Here is a 19,841-nt window from a genome sequence, read left to right on the forward strand (position 1 = left end):
GCTAAGGTAAACTGCAGGTATAGCACCAGCAAGCAAAACATTACAGAGAAACAAGATGTCAAAAGGTTAAACTGCTTACTCAGCTTTGTAAGATCACGTGATTGGATTTATGGCACACAATGAAGATATTTTAAAACTTCAGGGTCATACAATGATTGGCATGAAAATTTTATCAAGAAATTGTCCTGCTGCACCCTGAAGCCAGAACCCAACAAAGAAACCAACACTGTCCTTTTAGTACAGCATCTGCTTTCTCCTGCCTTCCAAAATTCTCTCTCCATTTTAGGGTTAGTGTCTGTCAATGAAGCAACCAAGTGCAGGCTCTCTCTGTTGAAGTAATCTGATCCATATTGGGGATCACATTTATGTACAGCTCACCCACTCATTTTAAGGCACCATACTTGTCTCCTATAATGTCAGCGGCTCCCCTTCCCATTTCCCCCCAAGCAGCTGTGCATGTAGCACTGCCTCCCCTGGGACCATTATGGACGATCTCTTTTCCCTCTAGCCTCTTCCAAGCTTTCAAACCTCTACAGGGAGAGTTGCTCGCAGGCCAGCTGCTCAGGCAGGGGTGTATGGAAAGAAAAGAGACATGATCAGCTCTCCCCCTCTAGTTCTTGGATGTGAAGTTCTCTCCTACATCCCCTGCCAGTTCCAGCTCCAGCAGCCCAGTATGGTACAGAAGTACTTCAGTGCCAGCCTGAGTCACTGCTGAGCCACCTGAAATTGTCTGTCTAGTCATTGTTACCCTCATTAATTGTGTCAGTGTTTACTGGAGAAAACATTTTCAGACTCTAACAACTTGTAAAACCCTTTTTAAAGGGTTTTTCTTCATGTTGCCAGTCAGCCAGTGCAATTAGGCTGTTGTGAAGAAATGCTTCTTGGAAAAGCAGCTGCCTAGTTACTGGAAATAAAACCCAATGAAAAATAAATAGGGAAGGTTGAATGCTGCTGCGCTACGCCAGCATAAACCCAGAGCTCATTAGAAGTCACTAGATTTAACTCCAGATTTACACCAGGGTAAATGACAGAAGGATTTGGCCCTCAGCACACGCAAAATTGTGGGGTTTTTTTCAATACAATTTAATTTCCTTCAGCTCAGGCAAACTTGTATTGCATGGCATGGCATAGCTCAGTTGGATTAGCCCTTGAACATCTGTCCAATGAAACAGGGCCCCATTTCACTAGCCGGTGGAGGCATTACACCACCCACTCAAGCACAGAGGGAGATTGCTGCAGCTATTCTACATACAGAAACTTGGATCTACCTGATTTAGCTTAAAAGAGCCAAAAGACATTTTTTTCAGCTTCTCCTCATCCAATTCTATCCTCGCCCTCACCCACTCTCCCACCCAAAAGAAGAAATGTATTTGCAGACTTATTGCATTACAGAAACAGCAGCCCAGTTAGCACTGACTTGAAAAAGCCTTTTTTGTGGTTGCCTGTTTGTTGAAGCCAATTTCTGACATCGCTGACATGGTACAATTCACACTGCTTCTGCTACTCATCCCAAGTCATTAAACAGCATTGCCTTTCCATACAACACCTGCACTGATCAAACTCCCTCTCAGTTGGAAAGGAGTTTGTCTTTTTCAAATCTCTTGTAATGAGGTCAGTGTCACCAAACATGTATGTACCAAACTCTCCTGTCTGTCCGGGCAAGGAAATCTAAAACCCTTTATTCACTTCAAAGCGTCATGGGTCTGGTTAAAAAGAAGGCATAATCTAAGCAGAGGAGAGCACATTGAACTACTCAGTCTGGAGTTGGCAGTGTCCAGGTCTGTTCAGAACAGCTATTCATGCCACAGATGGAGAATTTTGTGAGTGAATCTATGTATATACAGAAGTGGCTAATTTAATTACACTAACAACAGTGAGTACAGCATGTTCTTCAATTTTTGTTAAAAATAAGTACATAAAATCTTTGTCCTACAGTGAAGATGCCTTTTTTCTAATAGAGAGGGCTTCACAAATTGCTTGAGAATTCTTTGGGTTATAAAGGTAGAAAAAACTGTTTTCACTGGAATTCAGTCTATGCGGTCAATCCCTTAAACTGTTATCCCTTGGGACACACCTGCTTCCTCTCCTTTCTACAGTGAGTCTTTCCTTGCTGCAGTAGCTGCCTTCCTCAGGGATGCCCCAGGAAAGGGCACAGTTAGTTTTCTGATTTCTTTTCAATTTCTAGTTTTCAATTTCTTCCTTCTGTATAATTACCAAACTCCCCCAGAGAGCCAAGGTTATACAGCACTGAGGTGCTTAGTATTCAGGACTTCATAAGTGTTATCTAATAAGCATTTAAGTTTCAGCTCCCCCAAGAAGCCTGACAAACAGGATTGGACAGAACTTCTCCATCCACTATCACGGATCCAGGAAACTGCTTTGCTTCTGACACTGAAAGAGGAATCTCTCACTGCTGAGTGTTAGAAATGCAAGGGTTAAAAATAAATTACACAGTGTGAAAATCTGAACAAAGCTGTATCTTGTCTGGTGTTTATTTGGGGTTTAACTGTCCTGCTACCAGAACATTTCAATCCCCAATTCATTTGGTAGCTTTCCAAAAATCTCTCTCTCACATGAACACATGCAGCGTGAACGCTGTCAGCCTGTGTGTACACTTGAGAGAAACAAACAGCCAAACCTGAATCATCTGAGTTCTCAAACTGTCTCCAGATTGTTTTAGAAAAGAAAGGGAAGCAGAGCTTGCCTGAGCTTTTTTCATAAAGAAATTAGAAGAGGTGCTGCAGCAGCCGCACTTACATTGTAGTCCCCATGTCTCTGCGCAGTTCCCCCCTTTCTGCAGTCTTATAATCCACACGGAGCAGTGTTTGTCCTTCTCCTTTAGCTCTCAGCACAGTACTGTACTCGGCTTGGAACTGCTGCTGTTTTCACTTTCAGACCAGCCTCCCTCTCCGAAGCCTCTGACGTCAGACAGCCTCTAAGAGATATTTATGGCATGAATAGTTTAAAGTTTCTCTAGGTAGCATTTGGATTGCAGTTCTCTGGAATTTCTAGTTTTCACACTTAGATGGAAAACCTCCAAAGGGGAGGGTGGGAGTCGGAAGGGGTATAGATGTGGGGGGTGGAGGGGTAGAACAGTAGGAGGCAGACAATGAAGGCAACTGTTTCAGACTCTGGCAAAAGAAAACTCTTGCCCCCTTCTGCCTTCTGTAAATATATCCAGGTCGAGGAGGCAAAAATCTTCCATACAGGGCCCCATTTGCAATAGTGGTTTTTCTGAGGGTGCCTCAATTGCAGTGTGCAATCCACAGATGCTATATGGGCCTGTTGCATTTGGCAAAGAGGGCTTCTTTCATATACCACACCCTATGCCACCGGACTATCCCTCTGCTGCTTCACGCCTGCCTGTGACAGGATTTAAGTTAGGGATGAATGAATCAGTCCTTCCCAAGCTTCTCCCAGACTGTTCCTTTTGCCTTTCCCACAACCCCTTCCAACTGTCTGCCCCTTATGTCTGGAAAAGCCTCCTCATGAATGTATGCTCAGCTCACTCTCTGTCTTCCTTCAGAATATGGCTGAAACCCCACATCCCACAGAACGTTCTAGTGCAAGTGACAATCCCTCACTCTGCGTTTGCTCTGTATTGTATTTTACCTAGGCAGAGCTCTCTTTTTGAAGCAGGGACCTGGTATTTCTTCAGCACAGCTCACATATCACACAGTGTGGCACAGTTTACCTGCTGTGCAGGGTGTATACATACGAGGCTATATAAAGAAGCAAAAGAATTAGAACCAATCTGCTCTTAAGAAGAAGTATTAATATACAATTGGACTTGAAGATCTAAATATACTCCCGATGTAATCCTATTGAGGTAAATGGAGTTACACCAAGGATGAATTTGGCCCCAGAACCTTAAAGCACTATATAGACATTAACTAATTAATCCTCAGATCCGTGCTGTGAGGTCAGTAAGTATCATTAGCCCTGTTGTACAGATGAGGAAACTGAGGCCCAAATTTGTCCAAACCCACTAAGTGTGCCTGTGTAAGACTCCAGATTGAAAGTGAGCTCCCATACATACTGAGAGATTCAAAATTTTCAAACTCCCTCTGTGCTTCCTAGTTCCATGTGGGATGTTGCGTCAACCAGCCATGAAGCAGGTTTTCCTTCCCCATTTCAGACCAGAACAAAACCAGAATCCCAGGACAAAACTTGTCTTTGCGGCGTTCACAGGGAGGGAGGTGGTTATGAGTGTGCCGGGGGAGTGGCGGGGAGAAGAGAGGATATTCCACAAAAGCAGTGGTGCTCGCTTCTTAAAATAAATGTAGAGCCAGTAAATTCAGAAGCAACAATGCAGAGATTATTACTCAGAAAGAAATATTACAATGAGTTATAGACTAATCTACCTCAGCCCCAGATATAGTTATGGGCACAGTATAAAAGCCCAGGTAGATGAGGTTAAATAGATCAGAGGTAAGGGTGCTGTGTCAGAAGGGGTGTAAATACCATTCTTACTTCTTATAGTGCTTTTCATCTCAAAGGATCCCAATGTACTTTACCTCTACATAGAACATTGTTCAAACAGCTCACAAATTAGTGCCTGTTATTTTTCCATGCACAGTTATTTGTATGCACATCCCTGCAAATCTTCATGTGTAAACAGCACTTGCTCAGGCAAAGCCAAGAGGCTGATGTCTTACTACTAGTTTTGGATGTGCAAGTGCTGTTTGCAGGTGCGAAGCTAGGTTTTTGCTAGTATAAATTGCTGAAGGTGCAAATTTACAGACTGGTCCTTTGTGCGGGTAAATTTCATAATCCCTTATTACCTCTCTGCTCTGCCACCACCATTAAATGTTGGGCCTGAACCAAAGCCAGTAAGTATCAATTAACATCAGTGTATTTTGGATCAAGCCCTTTCTCATAATTTCATAATATGAATTAGCCTAATACACTGAAATGTTACTCTCACAACCACATGCCTTGAGAGAAAATGCAGAAGACAAGTGCTAGGCACTCAGAAAGAGACTTCTACCACCTGTTTCAGTGAGATTCTGTGAATCCTGCAGGCCCAGCAAAAAGAAAATGCTTTTGGCCAGACTTTCCTGTTTAGGGCTAAAGCAGTGGCTCTCAACCTTTCCAGACTACTGTACCCCTTTCAGGAGTCTGATTTGTCTTGCATATCCCCACGTTTCACCTCACTTAAAAACTACCTACTTACAAATTAGACATAAAATTACAAAAGTGTCACAGCACTCTATTACTGAAAAAATGCCTACTTTCTCATTGTTACCATATAATCATAAAATAAATTTAAATTGGAATATAAATATTGTACTTACATTTCATTGAATAGTATATAGAGCAGCATACACACGTCATTGTGTGTATGAAATTGTAGTTTGTACTGACTTCGCTAGTGCTTTTTACGTAGCCTGTTGTAGAACTAGGCAAATATCTAGATGAGTTGATGTACCCCTGGAAGACATCTGTATACCCCCAGGGGTATGTGTACCCTTGGTTGAGAACCACTGGGCTAAAGAACCAAAAAGGTTTTCATTTGAATAGAAAGAGTTCAGTTTACACTATACAATCCAGCTCTCTAACAACTGGAACTTCCTCAGAAGCCTCTCTCCCTCTGACCCCCAGAATGTCAGTTTTGTAGGGTTCTCTAGGTTTATTCTAAGTGTCAGTTTGGCTCTTCAGTCCCCAGCCCTGCTGCCTCACTCCAGCTTGTGCATCTGCAGGAGAGCTAAGCCTGGAGCTCACTTGCTGCCTCCTGGGAATCAGACAGGGCCTCTGAAGCCTGCAGCACAGCCTCTCTGCAGGGAACTATGGATTTTACTGTATATTTCAAGGATTCTCTGACAGCTCTCACAAGCACATCCCTAGGAGGAGTCTTGCTTTCCAATGGCCTGCCCTGAACCAATTCACCGTGTTAAAAACCAAATGAAAGCTGCTGTTGTGTGCTGGAAATGAGAGAGCTGTGTACAGTGACTCATGCTGTCCCTCAGATTAATTTCTAAGACCTCACTAAGGTCTGGTCCGGAGCAGGGGGAAAGATGGAAATCTTGAAAATCAGAAGAAAATGATACATTAATGAGTGCAACCATTTGTACATGATCTTGTTGCAAATATCATTTCCTTTTTTTAAAAGTGATTTTGATGCGGAATGGAAAAACCTAGAGATCAAAATCCTCTATTTATCCAGAGAAAAGGAAAAGCATTGGCCAGGGCAGTGTCACTAGTTGCAACACACTGCACCACTGATGCACCTCAACTCCATCCTGAAAGGACCACCTCTAGGAATACAAGTTTGGTCTCTGGGATCCAGTCTATCCCCAGTCTATCTTTGTTGAGTTTGCTAGTTATTACATAGGCACCTACTCATACGGAACTGGACTGAGAGGACTTTCAGTTCACATAGGTTGCAAACTTAGAAAGTAAAGCCTATCAGATCCTATAAATCTAGGCTGGATTCAACGGGTATCCTAAAAATAAAAGATTCCAGCTTTCAGACCACTACTATGACCCTTGGCCATCCACCGCACCTCAGAAATTGTTTCTGTCCTATCAAGCTGAGAAGGTGACCCATATTCACTATGGAAAACTGCATGAATGTTTGATGGATTTGCATCCTTATAAAACTCTATATTAAGTGCTTTTATTTAAGGCCATGTTAGTTATAAATTCTATTTTCAGCAGGAAAGTATACCAAAAAATGTAGATTGAACTTTACATTTAAAATAAATAGCTAGGAGTCTCTTAAAATACTTAAAATGTAAACGAACAGACAAATCCCATTCCTTATGCCAAGTGTGATAAAGTGGAACTGGTACCTAGATGTCCCATGACAGACACACACCTCCAGGTTGTGGTACCACTTTATTGCCATTGCTGAAATGTTATGGCAACAGCATCTGCAGCAGTCCCTGAATTTGCTGCACTCCCCCTCAGGGGGAGCCAGGAGGAACAACATGAGAAGAATCGTTGGCTGATCTACATTGTTGCAGATCCACAGGCCCCACCCCCCTTTGCTTTATGCATTGCAGAGTACAATTCCACAGGATACAGATCCTGTTTGAGACCTCCCATAGTCTTGTTCCTAACACAATGGAACTAGTGTCCTCTCTGCCTGAGGTGGGGGTGGGGGTGGGGAGGGAGCAGGAATTTTCCCTTTTTAAAACAGACTTACATTATAACAGTACAACCTACCCAGAGGTGTACTGAGTGCATGAGCTTTTGAGGAGAAGTTCATCCCTATGCAGAAGGCCAATACAAGGCCCACTGCCAGGAGTAAGTGCTCGCAGCTAGCTTGCTTACCTGCAAACTCACCTTAACACCATCGTAGACAGTCTAATGCAGGGGTAGGCAACCTATGGCACGGGTGCTGAAGGCGATATGCAAGCTGAATTTCAGTGGCACTCACACTGCCCAGGTTCTGGCCACTGGTCCGGGGGGGCTCTGCATTTTAATTTAGTTTTAAATGAAGCTTCTTAAACATTTTAAAAACCTTATTTACTTTACATACAACAATAGTTTAGTTATATATTATAGACTTCTAGAAAGAGACCTTCTAAAAATGTTCAGATGTATTACTGGCACGTGAAACCTTAAATTAGAGTGAATAAATGAAGACTTGGCACACTACTTCTGAAAGGTTGCCGACCCTTGGTCTAATGAGTGCAACTGGGCCCAATTTAGCTGCATGATTGGCCCAACCACTCAACTGGCTGAGGGAATCAGCAGACCTGCTCTTATCACCAGCAGCAGGCTACTGGCTGTTGAAAGTGTGTGCCTGACATTATGTTAGTTCCTGCTTTGGACGCAGCTCTACTCCTGCCTTCCCTGCCTCTGACCCTTGGTTCAGATTCCTAATTCTGGCTCTGGCTTGACCCCTGGCTCTGATTCTGACCCTCAGTTCTGTTTCCTTCTCTGGCTACTAGGCCAGACCACCCATGTCTCAGTCCCTAACACTGATGCATCACTTATACTCTCAAAAATAGAGCTTAAGTGAGGCTTGGCTGGTGCACAGGCCTCAAGACGGCATTCCGCACGGGGTGAATTTCACCACTGGTGAATACTCACACATGATGTCATCCCTTCTGCAGTTTATTTTGCAGACTCTCAGACCATAATGTACAGCAGGGTTTGTTTTTTTTTAAACTAAACCAGAAAAAACTACCATATATCTAGATATTGCTATTGAAATATTGGCTACTTGGCCTACACAGCAAGTTTCAAAACAAGGCTCACCTCTGCATTGACTCCTGACAGCTCCTCAAAGAGTAAATATAGTCTCTCTTCAACAGCATCACGACTGTAAAAACGCTTTTTATTTTCCTTGCAGATAAAGTTGTGCAAATGCGCATGTAAACAGTCCACAGCAATTCCACCAGGGGCATGTGGTATGCATTTTAAAGTCTGCCTCAATATGCAAACACATGACTGGCTGCAGGGTTTTCTTGTGTCAGCCTTTTGGTGCTACAGAACAAGGGAGAAAAAAAACAAAGGAAATTAAACCACAAAGCCTACTTTCAAATATTATCGGTGCTATCATAGTGGAGCATCATTGGGCTCCCTTGTCTGGTATGCTGCCTCCAGCAGTGGTTAAATACCTGGTGATTCAGAGCAAGGAAAATGGAGAACACAATGAACCTGGCAGTTGTGGGATGGAATATTATATAGAGAAAAGGGGGAGGAATTATTTCCTCCCCACACTAGTTGATCAGTTTACACCCTGAAGCATGAGGTTTGAGATGCTGGGTTTCTTGCTCTAGCTGACATAGCTATGGATGTTATTTCTGCATATAATTCAGTTTGGAAACTTACCAGGTTTCACTCAAATCCACATAAGTCAGGAAATACAGAGTTATGGCATATGGTAGTGAGCATTGGGCACTCAAAAGCCTGCACAGAGCTTTCCATTTATTCTCAGAAGCACAAGGTGTTGGCCATGGTCGAATGTATATACTGGTGCCGGAAGATGGAAATTCCAGCTTATGCTAGCTCTGATTGAGCTAAAAATAGAAATGTCCCATGGTGGTAGGAGCAGCAGGAGGAGCTAGTCATTTTGAGTACGTCTAGTTTCTCAGATGGGATTTTACTTAGGGCAGTTAGCATGTCCCCTGCTCATGTTGCTGTGGCTACACTTCTGTTTTTAGCGCATTGTCTCTGGTTGAACTAGTGCAGCTATGTCTATCTGAGCTACAAATTATACCTCCAGCTCCAGGGTAAACAGAGCCTCCAATGCACCAGGTTCTTCGCTGTTAGCTTTGCATGCCAGAGGCACAGAAGGCTTCCCCCCCTGCATCTTCAACCACCAAAGTCTGATTCTCCACTGTCCTGCACCTTATGTTACCATTTATACCTGGACAAAATGGATGCAAAAGAAATCGGAATGGTAGAGTTTTATACACACTTTGCTCAGCTCTAAATGTCAGCAAAAAGTGAAAGGTAGTGGAGAGATTCATTGACTTGAATGGAGTTATTTCTGATTAACATTGGTATAAGTGAGGCCCCAGTCTCTGCCACACCTAGCAAAAGCTGGGCTCAGCAGGAAGGGGTGGGGCAATGTCAGGTAACTGGCTATAGCTCCCTGACTGTGAGGCCAATTTTGTACTGTTCCCAGCTCTGGTTGACTTAAGGCAGGGGTTCTCAAACTTCATTGCACCACGACCCCCTTCTGACAACAAAAATTACTACATGACCCCACTGGGGGAGCGGAGGGGAGGGACTGCTCAAGCCCTGCTGTCCCAGATAGTGTAGCCAAAGCCTGAGCTCCACTGTCCTGGGTGGGGAGGGCAAAGTCAAAGCCCAGTGGCTTCAGCCCCAGGCAGGGGGCCTGGAACCTAAGCCCTCGGGCTGTGGGGCTCGGACTTTGGCTTAGGCCCCAGGCCCTAGCAAGTCTAACGCTGGCCCCAGTGACCCCATTAAAATGGGGTCATGACCCACTTTGGGGTCTCGACCCCTAGTTTGAGAACCGCTTTTAAGAGCAGCCTGAGGAGAGCCAGAGTACAGCACACTCCAATCATTCCCCCTACACGGCAGGTAGGTGGTGTAGCAGCCAGCTGTCAGCTCTGTCCCTGCCAGGGAATTGTAGCTGGACTCTGATTAATTTGCCTCGCTTGAGCAGTGCAAAGGAAACCAAGTGACTCAGAAAATCTGGATCCCTGTGTTCCAATACAAATTAAAATTATCCTGCACATATAATATCAGAACTAAACAGCATTTCTGTAGTACATCCCAATTCATCCAGTTATTCCTCAAGTTAACTGAGCTTCATATGATTTTCCACAGAAAACTAGAGAGTGAATTCAGAGTGGCCAGGGTCCTATGAGAGCTTTGTGGGACACCACCTCTTGGCTTCCATTGCACACAGACTGAATTAAGTACTCTCAAAGCAAAGATGTTAACATGCCAGAGAACCAGATTAAGAAAAATCATGCAGGAAAACCAGGCAGATGTAGGTGCCATCATTGACATTCCAAGTTAACTATGTTCATTATATGTTACACAATATCAGAGGAGCTAGGGTTGGATGGAGAATTTGAATCCTTTGGACCATATCAGATTTAATTATTCTCAACTGCACAGTGTCTTTTTTGGTCTCTTCTCTTGACTTTCTTCTTGCAAAGGATTTATTTCTAAAAGACTCCAGGAAGCCAGCACAGCTTAATAGACTAGCTATTATCCTGAGTCACTTCCTACAATAGTCTAATACAACTATTAAGAAAACCTGCTCTGTGGGCATGGGTCTGAGTACATCAATAGTCAATGGAGCTGCATCAACATAGCTGAAAAGAGTATCTGTTGATAACTAGTTATATTATACACACACAAAACCCACATAAAAAAATCAAGGTTGCAAAGTCAACAATTGAAAAATTAGATCTCAGATTTATAGCTGCACATGCAAACTTATGTCAGCCTCATTATGATACAGTTTTATCCAGCACCATGTAGGAAGCCTATAGCAGGCTCAAGCAGAGTCAAGAATAGAACACAGCTCTCGATGTCAGGCCAAGGCTTTAATCACAAATCCACCCTTTCACTCCTTGCAGCCTTTTGCCATGTTTGATATTCATCCTGTGCACTAAATGAGGCAGGACTTCTCTAGAAAAAATGATATGTGATCAATCTGAGACTGTGCCATAATGCAAGGGGGCAGCTCTAAAGTTGTGTGGGCAACTTTAATTCTGACATTTCTATACTCTTGAGTAGTTGGCTTAGCACCCTTAGTGTTCTTTTACCATAGTGTTGTGTATGTAATTTGATAGGTTTTTAAAAAAGAAAACAGACCCACTATCAAAATTCTATCATGTGAAATCAAAAAAACCCCACTTATTGGTCATCAGCCCCAGGACCTCTAGATTCACCACACCACCTTTTCTCATTTGAAGAAAAGGAGCAATGGCTAGCAATAGGAGGCTGCCATGCTCTATGTGGATCAGCCATTACACAGTGATGTGACATACCCTTTGGCAATGTGTTTTCGAACTATTTGCTAGACAACATAAGAACATCGGGAATCGGGATTTCTGGGTTCTATTTCTGGCTGTGCAGGAGAGTGTGGTCTAGTGGTTACAGTCAGCATAGCCAATCACATATATTTGGCATATCCATTCTGAAAGGCAGTGCAACTAACTGAATCAGACTTGGCTCTGTCATATTAGAGATTTAGGTTTAATTACCAGGTCTGCCAACACTGAATTTGTGAAATCTTAGTTACTCCATCTGCAAAGTGGGGCAATTATACTTGCCTGCCTATGATGACAGGAGCATGAGACCTTGATCAATATTAATTCTGTGCATGTCACAACATTTACAAACGCTAGTCAGTAGAAGAGGTGAGATATGATATTAGGGCCTCCTAGCTCCCAGCCCAACACTCCTATTACATATCACATGTGAAGAAGTGATATCCATAAATGTATTTGTCATGTATAAGGCTTCAATTTAATCATGGGTATTTTTAGTAAAAGTCATGGACAGGTCATCAAGAAACAAAATATCATGGTCTGTAACCTGTCCATGACTTATACCATAAATACCCCTGATTGAATCTTATGGAGGGTGCCGGGGAGGAGCCTTAGGGGACCCAAAGCACCAGCTGCAGGGGGGAAGCCCCAGTGGGCCCACTGCCAGGGGGAGCCCCAGGGGGCCAGTGACTGCTCCAGCCGCTGTCGGAGGCGGTGAGCTCCGGGGGACCAGCGGCTGCCCTCATAGGCGGCAGGTTATATACACTTGCGGTGCTCGGGCTCCAGGAATATCAGGGCCAGGTGCCCTGCTCCAGCAATATTTGGAGCTGGGTCTCTCCCCCGGCCCTGCCTGGATCGGGCCCCGGCCTCCACAGGTCTCCCCCCCCACTGCCGCTGTGCTGCGTCCCTGCCTGGAGCACGTCCCCGCCCCTGCCTGCCACCCCCCCCGCCGCGCTGCGTCCCTGCCTGACAGAGAGCAGCGTGCGCCTCTCCCCTGCCTGCTTGGGCTCCCGGCAGAACTGCTGTCTGCTGCCCCAGGGTCCTAGTGCCGGTCATCTGCTAATGGCAAGGCAGACTGCCCTTACCCTGCCCTTCTGCCCTAGCCCTGAGCCTCTCCAACACCCCAAACCCCTCAGCCCCCGCACCCTAATCCTCTGCTCCAGCCCTGAGCCCTCATCCCCCTGCACCCTAATCCTCAGCCCCAGCCAGAGCCCTCATCCCCCCGCACCCTGATCCTGTGCCCCAGCTCTGAGCCCACCCCCTTATCATGAACCCCCCATCCTCAGCCAGAGCCCTCATCCCCCCGTACCCTGATCCTCAGCCCCAACCCTGAACCCTGTCTTGCATCATGAATCCTTCATCCTCAGCCCCACAGCCCTCACCCCTGCACTCCCTCCTATCCCCAAACTCCCTCTCAAAGCACGTACCCCCACCCCTTCTTACACCCCCACCCCCAGCCCAGAGCCTGCACCCAGCACCCAAACTCCATCCCAAAGCCTGCACCCTGCACCCCTCCTGCACCCTAATCCCCAGCCCAGGACCTGCACCCCAGACCTCCACCCCAAAATCCCTCCCAGAGCCTTTGGCAGGTAGGGGCAGAGTTTGGGGGGCAGAGTTGGGGGGGCGGGTTCTGGGCACCACCAAAATTTCTACAAACTTGCCGCCCATGGCTGCCCTGGCCAATGAGGGAGCGGGGAGCCCCAGGTGGACAGCTGCTGCTCTGGACGCCTAGGACTACTGCTGGGAGCCGCTGAGCTGCAGCTGCTCCTGGCACCCTGGGACTGCTGCTCAGGGTGGTTCCCGGGGCCAGCACATTGACCGCTGGTCAGGGGGTCCCTGGGGCCGGCTGCCAGGGGCTGGCAGAGCAGCAGCTGGTGTGGCTGGCTGCAGAGCTGCTCCAGCAGCGGACAGTGTGGCTGCCAGCCACACCGACTGCTGCAGAAGTCATGGAGGTCACAGGAAGACACGGAATCCATGACTTCTGCAACCTCCCTGACAAACACGGAGGCCTAATCATGTATCTTTAATCTCATCATCTGCCTTCTGCCCAATAATCTGCTCACATGATTTAAGGATCAACCTTAAAACCTTTGAACTCTAGGATATTTGTCTCTTCAGGTGGATGAAAACCAGGCCTACAAGGTAAATGAATGGTTGAGGCTTTGGCAGTAGGGTAAGAACTTGCAGAATACAAGTTTAGATTCTGGACTCCTGGGGAAGCAAGTACCTGGGATCAGCACCATCAGACCACTGGAGAGGAGAGACAAGAATAACAGATCTAAAAGTGTACATTAAGTCTCAAACCACAGATATTCTGAGCACCTTCAACTCCTATTGATTTCTATTGTCTTTGAGAATGCTCAGGACTTCACTGGGTCAGGTCTCTTATGTTTAAAGCTAGCCCTGATATTTACCTAGCAGACAGAAGGGAAAAAAATGTCACTGCACAGCAGGTTGTGATAGGATTCCCAGGGAGGCTAATGATATCATTAAACTGTTATTACCACTTTGTACTGGGACTGCACAGCTGCAAGACTTGAGCCTCTTGGGGGACAAGAATGAGCGTGTGTTCATAGCCTCCTGAAGAAAGGATGAGACAACTGCTGAAAAATGTATCACAGGTAGTCACAAGTATGTGCTATAAGCCTTCCTGGAGACACCAAGAGAAAAAGCGTAAAAGTTCCTGGGTTAAATTCAGAATCAGTAAGTGGGTGTAATGCCCATTGACTTCAGTAGAATGGTATCCATTTACATCAGGTCTGAATTTGGCCCCACCGATCAAATTTTCTTTAGCAAGAAGTTGGTGCAACGTATCCTTGCTTAAGGAACTGAAAGAGAGGGAACAAGAGAGGTTTTAAAACCTGACTGCAGCAGAAAGAGCAAGAGGCATATTCCTGAGTGAGTATGGGTATATGTATGCACTTATTCAAACTGGTTTGAAAAAGAACATATCTAAATCTATACCTTAACCTTGACTGGGTCCTTGTGCAGGTTCAAAAATGTTTTGACAAACTGTATTTATTATTATTCAATTTCATTAACCTAAGCCTGATGGTGGGCCCCTTGGGTCTTAGGGTCTGCTCCTGTAAGATCCGGAGCATCCACTGAGGGTATGGCTACACTTGCAGCTGAACAGTGCTGCCATGAGAGCACTCCGGAGGCAGCGCTTTGAAGTGCGAGTGTGGTCACGCTGCAGGTACTCCATCTCCCCGTGGGGATTAGCTTATAGCGCTGCGAGCCGCGCTCCCAGTGCTGGGGAACTGTTTACATTGGCGCTTTACAGCGCTGTAACTTGCTGTGCTCCGGGGGGTGTTTTTTCACACCCCTGAGCGAGAAAGTTGCAGCGCTGTAAAGCATCAGTGTAGCCAAGGCCTGAGAGAGGCTGAAGTCAATAGGAGTTGGTGCACTTAGCACTTCCTAAAATCAATCCCTAATATATTTTCAATTGTGTTTATGAATCAGTCTCTTTTGTGCTAATGTTGCAGTTTCCAGCAGAACCAGAGACACCTATAAAAAGTGAGGGATGGGTGCACTTGGTCAGGTAAAATATAAAGAGTCACCCCAAACATTTTCACTACAATCATTCATCCATCTTCTCAGGGTCAAATATGGTTAATTAACTCTTCCCTGATTTCCTTGCAATGTTTCCTGCTGAGATGGGAAGGGGGGAGTGCTGAAATATTATGAAACGGGATTCTTAGAGGGTTTCTAGCCTGATCAGATAGCCAGACAGGAAGATCCAGAAATTTGGTAGGTAGGTTCACACACTTTATCCAGACCAATTTTGTGAATTCAGGAGGTTCAAGAAGTATAGTTAAACTTGAGATGAATTTGGTATAATGGCCAAATCACAGGATTAGGATAAATTGGTTCTGCCATGGAGTTACTGTATTTTTGGGCAGGCCACTTAACCTCTCTGTGCCTCAGTTTCTTCATATGCAAAATAAGGATAACAACACTAACCTACTCAACAAGGGTGTTGTGAGGATAAAGTCATTAATGCTGGTAAAGTTCTCTGATATCCACAGATTGAAGGTGCTAGAAGACAGCAAATTACTTTTAATACTTAAGCTTCGGGGTGCTCTGCTTGTCTGAACTAAGCCTAAAATTTACAAAATCGCTAATAAAATACATGTATACTGTTGAGAAGTTAAAAAAGTAAACTTATAGCAAGTCTCCTCACTCTGTGCATGTTTCCAAATTACCCTATTTTACAGGGTTTCAGACAGTTTGTTTCTAATGGGCCAAAGCCAACAACAACCAAGTAATCATTTGTTACTCTCCTTTGCCTTCATTAACATCTTGATAGTATAAACCATTCAGTAATCTAAAGAAATAGCTAGAGTCTGTGCAAATAACTTTCTCTGTGCACGTCCCTAGAAAACCAGAAGCATGTTAACTAACTCACAGTACCTCACGTTAGTTTACAGAAAAGGGGAATCACTTATATTATTCTAAACATTTGCAACATGTGCAATTGTGCACACCTCTCTACTCCGTTCTGTTTTGGGATGCTGATTCTGTTGGTTTTCAGAATAACATTGATGTGTGCACAGGGGAAAGGTCAGTGAAGGCCAGAGTAGTCAAAGCAGACCAGGCAAGAATAAAATGTTGATTTTCAGGAATTAGATTTGTTTAGGAAAATACCAAGAACACATGCACAGAAGGTAATAACTGCAAGCCCCCATGATATCCCAACTCTGAAGGAACAGGTGGTTTTAACTAGGGTGACCAGACAGCAAGTGTGAAAAATTAGGACAGAGGGCAGGAGATAATATGAGCCTATAGAAGAAAAAGACCCCAAAATCGGGACTGTCTCTATAAAATTGGGACATCTGGTCACCCTAGTTTTAACACAGAAAAAAGTTGAAGAGTAAATAAATTACTACATTTTTAAAGTCAGTCTTGACAATTTAAATTAATTGTAGAACTAGTATTCAGATTAAATATCGAACCTTCCTTGGACTATTTTATAAATAGCCATATATGTTGCTGTTTAAAGGACTTTGCATGAAACTCATAAAGACACCAATAAGTCATCTGTCAAGGATTGGCTGTGTACTCTGAGGCATAACACCTAATGGTGAGAGATCCACGGTTGATTTATCTGGCTATTACAGCCAAAGATAGCACTGTCCACTGGCAAGAGTCCAAAGGCTGTTCCACCTAGCTGCTACAGTTCAGGGGTAGCATTGCCTCCTGGCAAGAGTAGGGAGGAATGGGGGAACCCAGGCCCATCCTACTCCACCATGTTCTGACCCAGGGCCCTTGGAAACAGTTGCCTTCATAGAAGGGTCAGGGCCTGATACTCCAAAACCCACTCTCTGGGTCATTTCCTACACTTGTTCCAGTCCCTGCATCATCATCATGGGCTGAATCCCTCCTGTGTTTCCCTCCAGTATGTCTCTGCATTCTCTCCCACTGGCTCTGGATAGTCATCATCCTTGATGCTTGTGGTCAGCTGGCTCCCAGAGGCTTTGCTATGAGGCTCAGTCCTAGCAATGTGGAACTCTGGCAGCTTCCCAGCAGAAGTCTGCTGCACTCAACTGCTCTCCTCCTTGGTCCACCCAGACCAGCTGAGTCATTCCCTTTTAAATGCTCCTTCCATTGGGAGCATGCCCAGCAGAGGCAAGGGGGTGTGGCTTGTTAGGCCTAGAGTAGCTCCTTAACCCTCGCCTCACTAGTATGGGGTTGGTACACCCCATCACAGCATCTATGCATAGGACAAGATAAGAAGAAAAAAAGACCACGCATGGCACTTTCTTATAAGAGAGGTACGGTACACGGAGATACAAGCCTTATAAGAGGAGTAGTTTTTTTCCTTAATGTCCCTGGCCTAAATGTCTAATCCTCCCATCCACCTGGCTGCTGCCTTCCAACTCAAAGACGTCTCAATTTCCGTGCTATTATCCATAGAAGGTGAAATCTTTCCAGGCACCCCCCTTGGATACAAACTACAGAAAGGCCACTTTTTTTGCTGTGGAAAGCGGGGGGGGAGTATCAGGCTGTGGACAGCCCATGCAGGTTGACTTTGCTATCCCCTGCATACTTTTGAGTAATGGTCTGTGGAGGGTCTCCTTGGTCGACTTCACTGCAGGGCGGTTGTAAGCACACTGTGGAAATGGAGGGGCAGCAAATTCAGTTTTACTGTAACTTCTAAATGACATATTTTTTAATTGTACTCATAGCTATAGTTTCCTGTTTTGTAAAGAGGTAAATATTCAGAAAGCCATAGTCCACGCACCAACCCACCCCTCTTTTGTAAGAAACAGGTAACCAATATCCATGAAAAAGAGCTGGAATTCTGTAGCTTATTTTCATGTAAACCCATCTGAGGAAAATCACACACAATTACCATTTGTAAGGAAATGGTGTAACTTACCCCAGTACAAACCTAAAGGAACAAAGCAGGGTGTATCCAAACCCAGTTTGCTTTCATTACAGCTCTTCCAGGGACCCTTCTCTGATATAATGTTGTGGCAATCTGAGGGAAATCAATGATCAAAGGCAGCCACTGTTATGACAACTAGGGCAATAGCGACTCTCCCCAGATATACAAATGAACTTGGGAGTGAGTGATGAGAGTGATTATCTCTGTCACAATGTAACTGCTTAAGCAGTAGTCAGAGGCAGCAAACATGCACCGTGTGGGGGAAAAAATCATATTCTTCTGGTGTTTGTTTCCCCAAATTTCCTAAAAAACCAATATGCTAACACAGGATACTGTACACATTGGAGATCATCCCACACATATCTTAATTAGTGGCTGAAATTTGGTTCAAATTCAGTATGGTATGTTTACAAAAAAAGATTCTGAAAAATTGTGAGACATTGAGGGCTTAAATCAATCTAACACATCACTTAGGGGTGAGAAAAACTACCCACTCAAGTGACGCAAGTTACAGTGACCTAAGTGCTGTCCACACTGGCGCTATGTCAGTGGAAGATGCTCCTCCGCCAATATAGTTTCTCTCTCACAGAGGTGGAGTAATTATGCTGATGGGAGAGCACGGTCCCACTGGCAGGCAGCGTCTTCACCAGATGCACTACAGCAGCACAGCTGCATCAGAGCTGCTGTGCCAATGTAGCGCTTCTAGTGTCTGGTGAAGGCTTCTGGACCTGCCCTGAGGAACAGATTCTGTAAACACAAATTCTGATGCAATTTTAACTGTGGTCTATTGTGAGACCATAATAATGTAAAATAAATACTGAATCTTGGTATTTTTAGAGGGATAGAATCATAGATCCATAGGGTGAGAAGGAATCACAAGGGTCATCTAGTCAACTCCCTGCCAAGATGCAGGATTTGTTATGTTTAAACCATCCAAGACAGATGGCTATCCAGCCTCCTTTTGAAAGATTCTCTTCCTACATTTGTCACAGGCAAACCTTAGACAAGTGTCTTAACCGTTCAGTAGCTCTGTTTCCACACCCTTAGGGACAGATATTTTCTACTATGGAGTGAATAGTTGGGGAATGTATCTCCAAGCCTATCTGTGAACTCTGAATCATTTTCATTTGGATGTATTATTTTGTTAACTTCTCATATAAGCAACCTTGTGTTTATGCAAATTTTCAGAGAAAATAAATTTCAGGCCCGTAGATGAGGTGTAATCAAGAAATTTGGCTAGTTTTGAGATGAAACAAAATCTATTTTGACTGGAAGCAGAAGTAGTTAATAAAGGTTAAGTCAGGGAATATATATGCTTCGTCCCTGAGGTGACCAGCTGAAAAGCTTGAATGGTGAATTCTGATGACTGAATAATTAACTGAATTCTTGCTACAAACAGCTCACTAAAATTTGCAAACAAAAATAAAGGGCTAAAGTAATTGAATATACTGAGCCAGATCCTGAGCTATTCTGGTGCTGTGCTTGACAGCTGAGAGAGTGAAAAGCTGAGGGCTGCTCTAAATTACACCCAGTTGCAAGAGCCCCCAAGAGCCATTCCAGAAGCCTGAATTCCTGGGCACAGTGATGTTCCAGGATGGGGTCACAAGAGAAGGTAGGTAATCTTCAGGAACTTGGTTATGACAGTTTTTCAGATTTGTGATGCGAGGGAGCAGTGGCAGGGAGAAACAAAGATCTGACCCTTTGTTACCAACAACTATTTTGAATAGCTTCTTTCCCTGACAGTTACAAGTCTGATTTTATTAACATTTATCAATCTCTTTGAGATCCCTCAATTGATGTTACTATGCAAGTTAAACAAAATATTATATAAAGCAAAAGTTACGATGCCAGAGTATATACAATGGATCTATGGGAAATAATCATTCTTCTGTCTTTGAAGAATTGTTTGACAAGCCTTTACATTATTTCCCTAGGAACTGGACTGGCTTAAGTGTGTTTATCCTTTTGCCTTTTGTTAGCTCATGTTTGCATTTACTGCCCATTAATAACAGACA

At 44.4% G+C, this 19,841-nt stretch overlaps 1 protein-coding gene across 4 annotated transcripts in view; it reads right to left on the reverse strand.

Annotated features, from left to right (window-relative positions):
• DAAM2 (dishevelled associated activator of morphogenesis 2) overlaps positions 1-2,871 on the reverse strand; it is a 278,539-nt gene extending 275,668 nt beyond the window's left edge. For all 4 annotated transcript variants that reach the window (XM_050948442.1, XM_050948443.1, XM_050948438.1 and 1 more), the window contains exon 1: positions 2,758-2,871. The gene's annotated coding sequence lies outside the window, so the exon portion shown is untranslated. The remainder of the gene's footprint in view (positions 1-2,757) is intronic.
• Positions 2,872-19,841: the final 16,970 nt, after the last annotated feature.

The sequence above is a fragment of the Gopherus flavomarginatus genome, chromosome 4 (genome assembly GCF_025201925.1).
Source record: "Gopherus flavomarginatus isolate rGopFla2 chromosome 4, rGopFla2.mat.asm, whole genome shotgun sequence".
NCBI classification, from domain to species: domain Eukaryota; kingdom Metazoa; phylum Chordata; order Testudines; family Testudinidae; genus Gopherus; species Gopherus flavomarginatus.